The 13,017-nt window shown below is 41.4% G+C and overlaps 1 long non-coding RNA gene across 1 annotated transcript; it reads left to right on the top strand.

Annotated features, from left to right (window-relative positions):
* Positions 1 to 6,945: 6,945 nt before the first annotated feature.
* On the top strand, positions 6,946 to 8,833 carry LOC143142597 (uncharacterized). The gene is made up of 3 exons (XR_012990952.1): positions 6,946 to 7,151; positions 8,459 to 8,567; positions 8,657 to 8,833. It is a non-coding gene; the product is annotated as an uncharacterized LOC143142597 (long non-coding RNA).
* Positions 8,834 to 13,017: the final 4,184 nt, after the last annotated feature.

A 13,017-nucleotide genomic window follows, 5' to 3' on the forward strand; every position in this document is an offset into this window, starting at 1 on the left:
TATCCTGCGTGGCCAAGTCTTTGTTTGCAATGTGTTGCAGGGTCTGGGACAGGTTGGCAAAGAAAAGGCCAAACCTCTGCAAGACTGCAAGCAAAGCATCTTCATCTGCATTGTCCCGTTTCATTCGGACTTTTGTCGTTTCACTATGGATGTAGTTATCATCTGGTCCCTGGCCAAAAGCAACTTTAGTGTCATGGGCAAGACTGGATCGGAGGTTGAAAGACAGAGCCCACCTATTTAGTGCTGAGGATGTCTTTGTGTTTCCAACAATGCCTCCGCCTTTCTTTCCAATACACCATAGCCACTCCTGACTATGATCAGGGTCCACTTGGTTGAAGCGGTGACTACAAAGTTTCCGGCATCAAACTCCGTTTTTACTGGTTTAGGAAGTTGGTGCATTTCATTCAGGTAGATAGTGCCCCACCGTGCATAATTGATGTGGTTATACCGCATGAAAAAGGGCAACATTTTCTGGAATGCACAAAGGTGCAGATCCCAGATTCCATCCCTCTGTGCACGAATGAATAATGCTCGAGTTATGTAGGAAGCCTGATAATAGTACAAGCAAAGTGTCCAGTTGTGTCAAGCCACCTTAGTATTTTAAAACTAGCCATTTTGATGCGATCATAGTAGTACCCCTAGCCTAAGTTTGGAAATGTGTGCATTAGTGCATATTTCAGTAGATTAAGCCTCATTTGCATATTTAAACATTACATTTCAGAAAACTTGTAATACAAAAAATACTTGTCTTAATGTAAGACACCAAGTGGGAAAGTTTTGTGGTGATCCATAAAGGTTTACATTTTTACCCTATCTACCAGTATTTTCTCGCCTGAGAGCAAGGCATCCATTTTTGAAGAAAAATTCTGAGAAACTTGTGACCTAAAAAAAATGTTATATGGTGGATTTGTATTTAGGACCCTTTGAACTGTCTAAAAATGCTGTATAACAATTTTTCCTCAAAAATGCAATTGATGCTTCATCCAATATGTGTACGTGTCAAGTTTGGAAATTTGTGCATATTAGCGCATATTTCAGTAGATTAAGCCTCATTTGCATATTTAAACATTATATTTCAGAAAACTTGTAATACAAAAAATACTTGTCCTAATGTACGTGACAAACTGGGAAAGTTTTGTGGTGATCCATAAAGGTTTAAATTTTTACCCTATCTACCAGTATTTTCTCGCCTGAGAGCAAGGCATCCATTTTTGAAGGAAAATTCTGAGAAACTTGGGACCTAAAAAAAATGTTATATGGTGGATTTGTATTTAGGACCCTTTGAACTATCTAAAAATGCTGTATAACAACTTTTCCTCAAAAATGCCTACTGCCTCTTTTCTGAGGCCTTTTTTCAATGTTTGGTCCAGACTATATTTGCTAGTGACAAAATATGAGCTTTCAGTGTGGTCCGTGTATACCGTGTATACCTCCAAAATATGTAGCGGACTCAAAGGCTCAATGGTCTTGATGCCACATATTTAATGGATCTTTGTTTCTGTAGAAACATACAAAATACACTCAGTAGGATGACAACGAACATTCACGCTTGCTTCAACAAAGAACGCAGTTACTCTACCTCTAAACTCATAGCCACTCGTAGCCAATGCGTCACTAATACATGTAATGGAGGGAAACCATACGCGGGCTATTCATGACACAAAACAAGCTAGACAGCTAGCATGGCAAACGGCACATATCTCACTTCTAACGTATGAAACGGATACAATCTCATTTCTGTATCATTACATGTCACTTACGCTAATAAGGTTATATGAGTTATAAGGTATAGGCCTACCTTATACCTTATGAGGTATACCTTCTGTTCATTTCATTTTCAAATTCGAAACGAAAATTGAAAATCGAAAAACAACCTTATATCTGTATTTTTAAAAAACAAAATAGTAAATTCCCTCGTGTTTTTTTTTTTGGATATTAAACTTTGTATCCCCACGACCGAAATCCAAAATCCGCACAACAAGAATGTGAAATCGGCACTTTCCTCAATTTTTCATTTGGCCTATCCCCGCTAGGCTGTCCTACATTGAAACCTATGACGTTTTAATTAGATACATGTTTGTAAACAAGCTAACTTACGCAGAAATGTCAGCTACGTTGTATCAACTAGGAGCAAGGGGAGTGGAAGCCGTAGAACGCAGAGCTGGAAAAAATCTGACAACAATTCACTGGCCTAACATGAGGCACGAAAATATGCATTTGGGCTCCTCTGTTGTTCTGGTAAAGGAGAATAGTAATGGAGTAATAGTAATGGAGAATGAGCGAGAATGAGCTGTCCTTGCATTGGGCCGAGGGGGGGGGGGGGGGTACACGTGATAAGGCCTAAGGAAGCATAGTATCCAGCTGACCAAGGACGTAGGCTATTTGGTTATGGTTATGATAATGGTATTTTGCAGATGCTTCTGTTCAAAGTGACATGCAACTAATTTATATTTATATTCATATTGTAACAACTGAGGCAACAAGGTTCAAATCCAAGGCCGTAGCCATGATGTCAACATTGGGGGGGACCAAATCTGTGGTGCGGTGTGAATTTCAATAACAGAATTTCAATACATTTCCTGCCATGCAAAAATATTATTAAAATCACAAACAAGTCATTAGTTAAGTCAGTCAATTAGGATATACCAAACTTTTGGCGGACATGGCACGGATGGATTATGAACCCCTGGGCATAGATGCAAAAAACCCCTCCCCTGTTAAGATAGGGGAGCCCGGGGGCATACTTCCCCGGAAGACTTTTTTTTTTTTAAATGACCCTTTATATTGACTTGTGAGTTTTGTGGAAATAGAAGAGAAGGGCGGAGAAGCAACTTCACACAGTCTTAGGCTTCAGAGCTCTTGGGCCCAGTAGGCCCATTCAATAATCCATCCCTGGATATAGACCTGTGGTATGACTCCATTTGTCTCCAAAATGTGTATTTTAAAAGAAAATACAAACTAGAGTATCTTTGATAACCTCTATATTACACTGAATGCTTACTCATAGGTTTGGACCTAGCCCAATCATATTTTGTATTTTGATTTTATTATTCTGGCGGCTAATCACACAATTTTAAGGTTGTTTGAAAGGGATGGGATTCAATATATATATATATTCTGTCTGACTCACCTCAAGTTACCCTATGCATTATAGGCTGGTTTCTGACATAAATTACGTTTTGTGTTAAAATGTAGAAACACAGCCTTTATTTGGTGAATGGAGGTGGACATTCCTTTCTTTGGTTAATGTCCGCGATTCACATTAACTGTAGGCTATCACCGCCATTGTAAAAGTTTTTTCAACTTTTGTGCCGTCGCCACATTTGAGTGCTACGTTTTGCCTGCATGGATGCGCGATTGAGTGTGCATCTAAATGTAAAATGCAAGATGCAACAGCCATTTCTAAGAGGCTTATAAACCGGCTCATTTCTGACATTAGGCCTACTACTAGCATATGAATACATTATTTATGTTGTAAGACATGTGAAAGAAATGAATGACACAGGCACGCACAAATTCAAATGAAAGGACACTACGTTTCACTTTCGCTATCATTGCGAGAAAATAGGCTACAATATGGAAAATGCTTCAAAGTTACCTTTGAGTCTGATCAGCTTCAAAAAGGAATGGGGTTTCCTTAGACAGTGCTACACCTTTCCAACAAGTTTTGTGAGAATTGTAACGGTATCTTTTGCGATATTGTTGACAGCCTGCACTGCAGGGTGCAGGAAGCCTTTGATAGCGCACGCCTCAAACGATAAACGCAAAACCTCCAGGACAAACCACTCACAGTGTACTGTACTCTCTGAAACCATGAATAGGTCACTAATTTGTGTGTTATTTACATTTGATTGCATTTCAGATGGCGGGACTTGTTGGTTTCCTGTAGTAGCCTATAGCGTTTTTTTCTTTATTTTTTTTGTATGTCCGAATATTGGGGGGGACATTTTGGTCACATCTGAATATTGGGGGGGACACGTCCCCCCCAAAGTCTATGGTGACTACGGCCCTGTTCAAATCAGTACATTTATTGGGTCAGGAGCGGGGAACACAGACAGGTCAAAAGTTAACATCATTATAGAACACACAAGGCTAGTCACTAACACATGCACAATACACGAACGGGTACAACACACATGAATAAACACATGAGGTACAACCAGTCTATGGGTACAATCAAGGGAAGACTACACATGCTAACACACCACAAGGTAAATGCAAATACAACTAGGCCTACTAAAACCGATATATCACATTCCCCACTAACACAAAACGTTAAGGGAACGGTCGGGAACGTTAGTGTATGGTTCCCTAAAGGGTAGTTCGAACCAAACCAAAAACTAACGGTTAGGGAACGTTACCTAAGGGTTTCTTAACGTTCCTAAACGTTAAGGGAACCAACCAACCAAAACGTTTTCCTGTGGTTGCACAGTACCTTCACACAACGTTCCCGTTTAGTTGTTATTGGTTGTTTTTGGTTGTTCTGAGTGCACCCCCACGCCAGTAGGGGGAAGACGCCTGGTCTGCATTCAGAACCGATTGCAGTTTCACGTTGGATTAAACAAACAATAATACTTCGGTAAATAAAATATAAAATATTTTTATAATAGTTTTCTGCTATCACTAGAATACATTCAGAACATGTTTCATTTGTTCCTGTAGCCTACCATTACCATTTTACATTCACACATTTTACATTATTTGCATTCGAGGCTTCTGATTAGGTGGCAATGACGTCAATGGTAATGCGTCTCTATTCATTCCAATTCCATGCCGTGTTAAATGTGTTGGCATTGTGTGATTGATTGCGCCTCTATCAGCTTTAGAAACTGGAGACAATAACAGCTATAGTCGATACTAACACAAGCTCCATTTCAGTTTTTGAAGTAAGATACAAAATGTTTGCAGTCACTTGATTTAGATCCACTCAAATGATTGGTCTTATAAAATCTAAGTAAGGTAAACATCATATCAAGATAATATTTATTTTAGGCTAATATCAATTTTACTAAATAAAAAATATATACTGTAACAATTTGATAGCTAACCACACAGTTGTCCAATCAAAAGGTTTATTCACTGGGAACGAGAGCAGGGACACAGATAGACCAAGACACAGAACACAATGCAAACAGGGCAGGTCAAGCACGCACACACACTACACATACAGGGGAGGACGCAGCCTCCCACACAAAAAGGATCACACACGAGGGAGAACTAAAAGGGAAACATGTCACAATAAAGACGCTAACATTACACTTATAACTTAGGAGAATAACGACATAAACCCCCCAAATGTTCACCCTCGAGTCCCAGCATGCCTTTCGGTGGAGAACGCTAACACAGTCTTTATGCGCCGACGCTACATAGCTCCCCCAACAAGCCGTTGCCGTCCTCGGCAACGACCACGAGGTAGCCACATGCTAGCGTCGGCGCGCGTCGCCCGCCACTCAGTCCAGTGCGACAGTTCCGCCAACTCACGTGGGGTGCACGCGCCGCAGGAGCTCACTCAACGGGGCGCCACGCTGCTAGCAATCCAGTTCGGGCGTGCTAGCAGCCACGTGGCCGACCCGCTCGTCACCAGCTCCCTCTCAGCAGCCGCCCTCAGGCTGCACTTTCCGCGGCGTGTCACCGCGGCACTCCTCCTCTCCAGACGGGGCCCTAGGTGGCCTTAGGTGGCCTTACAACCGTCGACACTGTACCAAGCACCGGGGTTCGAGGGGGGCCAGATGAAGCTGCGCCAACGCCACTCCGCTCCGTCGAGTCGCCGACCAGGACAGACAGGCACCGACTCCACAGCAACCGGACCGCGCTGAGCTCTCCCGCTGCAGCTACCGTCTTCGGCGTCCCTCCTCGTGTTGCCATCTCGCAGAGCCGTACTGCTCTGTTCCCGGCCCGTTCCACTCCTTCGCGGCCTCGGCGAAGGCACGACCCCCGAGATGGTCGTGCTATCGAACTCCACACAACGAACTTTTTTTTTTCTTTTTTTTAAAAGGCGCCGGCCAACAGGCCAACTAGAACTAGCGCCTAGCACTGCAAGGTGCCCCTCACACGCACCCAAAAGTTAAAGCACACACCAAAACAGTCACACACTAGAGGGCCCTTCCGTCGAAGCTGCCCCACCATCATGAGTTCACTGCCCTCAGCGGCTCCGCCAACCGTCCATCGTCTAGGAACCTCTTCCTCGCCGCACTCCCTCTCTGTTCACGCGTCGCGGCTCGCCGTGGAGTCAGCGCCCAGGCCATCGCCGTCCTCTCCGCGAACGCTTCTTCAGGCTCCTCTTCCGGCAAGAACTTCTCCCATGGCCACAGGCAGCTCCAACCGAAAGCTCCTCTCCTCCGTCGGCAGTAGCGATAGAAGGCCCCGAGCTTTTTAGTAGCCCTTACAAGGGCTCTCTCTGCATCCTCTTGCGTGGGCCTCCACCCAGTGATGAGGTCTCCCGCTCCCAGCTGCTCCCGCTGAGTAGAGGCCATGTTCGAAAGTCGCTTCTGACACCAATGTAACGATTTGATAGCTAACCACACAGTTGTCCAATCAAAAGGTTTATTCACTGGGAACGAGAGCAGGGACACAGATAGACCAAGACACAGAACACAATGCAAACAGGGCAGGTCAAGCACGCACACACACTACACATACAGGGGAGGACGCAGCCTCCCACACAAAAAGGATCACACACGAGGGAGAACTAAAAGGGAAACATGTCACAATAAAGACGCTAACATTACACTTATAACTAAGGAGAATAACGACATAAACCCCCCAAATGTTCACCCTCGAGTCCCAGCATGCCTTTCGGTGGAGAACGCTAACACAGTCTTTATGCGCCGACGCTACAATACTTTTGTGCTTTTTTTTACGTATTAGGTGAACTTTAAACAAAAATCTATCAATAGAACACTTTTCACAACTAAGAAAATTCACTTCTTTCATTTCACAATTCACTTCAGTTCAATCAGACAGGCTCTCCCTTACACGTAGGCCTACCCCCACGCCAGTAGGGGGAAGACAGCGCCTCTGCTTTCAGGTGATCGATTGAAGTCTTGTCCTGACTTCCGTAAACGGGCTCTGTTTGAATTCCGTGATTCTTGAACGCCGCTGGAAGAAGTCTTGGAATGGATTACACTCGTCTTGAATTCGATTTCACGAAAGTAAGTGAAATATGTTACAGTTTCATGATGTAGGCCTAGTGGTTGTAATGCAAGAGTTTGAGGTTTAACCTTAAGTCCTTTCACTTGTAGGGCTTTGTTATATTCCGATTCTGCCAAGTTTGTAATTTACCAGAGCACATTGCTCGTTCGTCTTTGTTTGAGCTGTTCTCAACGTGTTATGTTTTGCAGCATTGTATGTTTTGTGTCATCGTGTTAACCTGCTCGCGTTGATGTTACAAATAATAGCACTAGGCTACCGTTTCTTTTAATTAGTTTTAGTGTACAGTCAGTCCTTTTAGGCAAGTCACTCGGCAGCAGTGGTGTAGGCTAGTGGATATAGTCCTAGCTGCTACTGTATGTAGCTGGATCTAGGCTACTGTGATGTAGGCTAGTTAGCTGTAGTGGGTAGGCTATACTGTGATCAACCCCAAATGTATCCTAGTCTATTTTAAGTGGGTATACTGAGATGGTGATGCTTTTTAAGTTGGTATAACCTACTGAACAGTCCTGCATATGTAGGCTACACTAGAGCCATAGAGATGGCTATAGATAATGTCAGAGAATGTCTAATAATCCTTAGAAGGGCTCTGATAATGTATAGGCTACAGTACACTGTCGGCGGCCATTTTGTAACACAGTTGATCGATCGGATAGACGATTCAAGTGAATAGACCTCTGAATTTTGCCTTCAAAAAGCTGAGATCCGGTAGCCTATCTTGCAATTTTTGCTATGGGAAAATAACATGGGGAGAGAATTATTGCACTCTCCCGGGGACGAAGAAGTCTGAAATGCAGACATTTTGCTCAACACACGTTTGTCCTCTGCCTTCGAGTGGTAGGCTAACTGTGATCTTCAACAGGCCTACGTTAAGACAGCAACTTAGATTTTTGCTACCCCAGACCTAACTTGCAATGTAACTTGTCATAGGTAGTTAGGTTAAATTAACACCCTGATCTCCTTATAGGCAAAGATGGCAGTTTTGGTTCCTTTTTGTAGGCAAACTTCAGAGGTCTGTTGGGAAGCATACAGGAAGGGGCGGAATGTGTGTAGTAGGCTATACACAGCTGCCATACTGGCTTTACAAACTAAGCCCATGCATTTCTATGGATGCTGTGTCTCCCCATTAGAAATTCTCTGGGCTACAATACAAAAATCAAGTCAAAAGCTGGGCCAAATATCCAGTCAAGAAAATCTGGTTGTGTACAGATGACTGATTGCTACAATACTATCAATAATAGTTTTCTCTATATGGAAATACTGCTTTGCTCTACTACTGGCTCACAAAAACGTTGTTCTCTTAACGTAGATTCATACACCAAAGCTATGGAAAAATGTCAGCGGCTGATGGACACTTCTAGCATTGAGGCGGAAGAAGATGCGAGCGTCCACAAAAGGCAGTGCATGGTCACGTGATGGTAAGACCTCTTAAATACAGACTACATTATTTGCACAATTCAAATATTCTTTTTGCAATCAGTGCAGATTGTATGGTCTTTTATTTCAGATGAATCCGTTCCGCAAGCAAGAAAGCATTCCAGGATGGTGCGTGTGCCTGGAAGCCCTGTCTGTAAGTTAACATTTATACATGTATTATTTAAGAAAACCAGTTGAGTCATATTTCCTACCATGGAACTACTGACATTCATGTTTATTAACCTAGTGCATATCATGTTACTGTTCTGATGTATTTGTCTCTTCCTGCCTTTTATTAGGTCAGCAGATGTCACTGCCTCCACCACCTGCATGTGAGTTTTTCTTTTTAGCGATTGTTTAATGTAACAGCATAGGTTTATCTTTTGCAAATGTCATGTGCAAGAAACCTACCATAAATTAACTGACCAATATTCATATTTACTTTCTTTTTAGATGAGTCAACACCACACAGGCAACCAGCTCATTGCCCAGAGCTGGATGGGTCTATTATAACGCCTGCCACTTCATCTTGGGACCCAGTTGAAGGTACAGTGTCTTTGAATTTTCCATTTCCAAGTAAATACAATTTCATGACAAGGAACTTGAGAGTAAGTAACTTTTTTTGTTGTTGTAAACAGCACAAGTGACTCATCACACAGAGGGAGGTGGCTTGGCTGAGCTGCAGGAGAGGAGGAACAAAATGCCCTCCATCCAGGACTTGGGTGCCAGTTGAAGGTACAGCGGCTTTGAATTTTCCATTTCCAATTAAATGCAATTTCATGACAAGGGATTTGAGTGTAACTTAACTTTTTTGGTTGTAAATAGCAGAACACGTCGCACAGAGGGAGGTGACTCCTCGCACAGAGGGAGGTGACTCAGCCATCGAGATGGAAATGAGAGGTAAGAAGACTCGCTTAATTTGTTTACATATGTAATTTTATAATGTATAACAACTAACACTATCAACTTTTCCATAGCTGTGAGGACATCCATGGTCCGCATGGCACAGCGAATCGACTTGATTGAGGGCAAGATCGAGGAGGTGCTCAGCCTCTTAAGGGGCTCACAGTCACTTCCCTCTGGTCCGGTTGAAGACCTTTTGCTGTCCCCCTGCTCGACAGTCACCGAGCTGCAAGACTTGGACCAGAGTCTTGGTAACCAGGAGAGGAGGAACAAAATGGTAATTAAATGGCCATAGTCCTGCCCTTAAGATAAACACTATGTAATTGCATAAATTCAAATCATTATAACTGAACTGACTTACAATATGAGATTGTATAAGCTCTCCACTTTCTATATGTTGTTCTATATAATTTGTATTTCTATGTTTTACAGCTACTTTTCTTGGCGTCCCTTGGAGGGTTGACTCCAGGTGCTGCCATCCGTCGTATGCTACGGTGGGTGGCAACCAACAACGTTCTAAAGGAGTACAGCCTGCGGGGCAGGAAGGCCAAGAAATCCTTTCAGGACCTAACCCTCTGCAGGGTTTTAACAGGCAGGTGTTATTTTATTGTTCACATCAGTATTATGCTTAACTTGGCTGATAAGAAGTTTTAATTTGACTTAACTTTTCTCATTTGTTGATTTCTACTATAGCTGCGGCCCAGAAAAACTTCCCTGCGCTAAATGCTGCAGAGGCGGAGGACCTGATTGGGCTAGCACTGAAGTTTGCCCCACACAGACGGTAAATTGAAATTTGTTCATAACAATCAAAGGAATGGGAAAACTACTTTTTTTGTGATCAGAAAAAAAAGGGTTGTTAGTAAGGCACTTTGTCTTGTTTTTTTCAACATGTTCATTCTTAGTATGACATCAAACTTTTTTTTTTCTTTTTAGGCAAGCTGAGGACTGATCTTGTTGAGACTCGACTCGGACTTGAAGGACTGGAGCTCTATTTTTTTTTAATTATTTTTAAAGCTTTTGTATTTTTTTGTTGTTGTATTAAACCTTTTGTATTTTTCTTTAATTAAAGCTATAGTATTGTCTATCAAAGCTATAGTATTTTTTTGTATTACAGCAATTGTATTTTTTACACACAAAAACAACCACACACAGGAGCAGCTTCTTTCGCACTGTTATCACTCTGTGGATAAGTGGAGTCATCCCCACTTTGACCACACCTGCACATTACTTACTTTATCATTCCAATATACGTCTTGCACTCTACATTTGCACTATTACTTTGCACTCAACAGCCCACTCCATGTGTACTTGTATTGGTATTATGTCTTTGTATATTGTGTTGGTATCTGCCACAATGTATATTGTTGTCTATTGTACAGTGTGTCTATTTGTTGAATGTAGCACCTACCAAAGTCAAATGCCTTATGTTAATATACTTAGCTAACACTAAGTCTAATTTATATATATATATATATATATATATATATATATATATATATATATATACAGTGAGGCCTTTTATATTGTTTTTTTTGTCTTTTGATAATTTTATATTAAAGTTATAAGTTCCATCGATTTTGCCTGTTCATTCTTTCCTGCTAATATATAATAATGCATTCCTGCTCGTGCTGTTTAAAGTAATTGGTATGCAAAGGTTGCAATGTTAGGGGAGGGTTCCCTAAAGGTTGCAATATTTAGGGAAGGGAACGTTCCCTAAATGTTAGGGAACGTTATGGGAACAGTTAGGGAACGTTAGGGGAAGGTTTTTTAAAGTTTGCAACGGTTGGGGAACGTTAGGGGAAGGTTCTCTAAAGTTTGCAACCTTTAGATAACGTTAGGGGGACGTTCAGGGAACGTTTTATATAACCAAGAACTAACGTTTCCGGAACGTTCAGCAAACTTTCCATGGGAACCAAAACTTGCTCAAAAACTAACCTTAGGGTAACGTTTGGGAACCAAAAACTAACGTTTCCGAAACCAAAAACTATGGTTCCCAGAACGTTTTGGAAACCATAAATTGTTAGCTGGGTTCCAACATGCACATATGGCATTATGGGAGTCCGATACAACGAGTCAAACGCACCAACGTTACAATTTTTTATTTTTTTTTGCAGTTTAAACTGTTAAGCTAAGCCTATACCTACAAAACATAGGCAAATAAATGCATGATGTCAATTGTCTTTTCAGTGACATATCCCCTCTTCGAAGTGTGCATGCAACCTTAATCCCACTCCCTAGCAGACCTGGGACATAAATTAGGCCACATATCGATAAAAATGAGAAGCTTGGAATGTTCTGGCGATTTTTTTTCTATGTGCAGATCACTGTCCTTCAACATCACCATCTTGCTCCCTTTGATGAACATATAGGCTAGCAATTATCCATTCGGGCAGTGGCAAAAAATGCTGTCAGCATGCAGTAGCTTGTTGAGTGTGTGGTAGCCTCGTGTGCCTGGGTTTTCATTTTTAACTTGAATAATGACTTATTGAAATTCAAACCCTCATTGTATATTTGATTATTTTTTCCACAAAATTCTTCAATATTTGTGTTTTATTTTTCTCTGGGAAGTACTGTTTTAGGTAAAGGTCTTCAAATTTGTTTTTTGATCACTGTTTCAACCTTGAAAATCAAATGAACAGAAGGTACACGGACCCAGTGTGATACGATCTCTTTGTAGATTACGTTTAATTAAAATGTGTTTCATCTGTTCTGGCTATGCTATTTGGATCTTACTGTATCTCACTCAATGAACAACATCTCAACACTAAATGAATGATGATCCGTAATTGTCATCAGATAGCCTAGTCATATAGGTAGACATTCAGTGTGTTTGAAATAATTAATTTGGGGCAGTTCCAGCGTTATGGATGTGACAATTGGACTCATATTGGTAAACAAAATGCCTTAGAGTGGGGGCAAAATTAGTATCAGTGAATTAATTTGCATAACTTTTAATGTAACCTCTGTCCTCTGAATACTGAGAAATCCTCAAATTTCATATAATCAATTTCATCCTTAGAATACAAGGCATTTTATCAGCATTATGGATGTGACATGAAATGGACACACTTTTGTGAGAGATTACAGGTTTTCTACAAACTCTGAATTTTGAAGGAAACTGCCGAAACTATGATATATGTAGCATGAAGGAGACTTGAATGAACACAATAAGTGTGTTTTTGAAACTATGCGACATTTTCGTAATGCATTATGTAGGAAAAACTGGTGTTATGGATGTGACGTGTCTGAACCAGTCCTCGACAAACTACATAAAACACATACTTAAGTAGTGAATTTTGATATGAAACAATTGAAATAGTAATCATGAAAAACTAGCGATGAAATTATTGCTTCCTCGGTGCCCACTAAGATCCACAGGAAGAATCAGGACAACAAGTCATTTAAAATATAAAAAATAAATTTATTTTTTTCTTTTACCGTCATCAATTTTGGTCAGTGATTCCCGGGTTACTGAAACACCAGGGAACATGAAACTTGGTGGCCACTCCCCTAAATAACTAGCCCTACCTCAACCGTTGCACCCAAAAT

This window comes from Alosa pseudoharengus, unplaced genomic scaffold, assembly GCF_046254945.1.
Source record: "Alosa pseudoharengus isolate Yale_2024_CS ecotype anadromous, Long Island Sound unplaced genomic scaffold, YU_APseudo_1.1 YU_APseudo_1.1_scf_24, whole genome shotgun sequence".
In the NCBI taxonomy this organism is placed as follows: Eukaryota; Metazoa; Chordata; class Actinopteri; order Clupeiformes; family Clupeidae; genus Alosa; species Alosa pseudoharengus.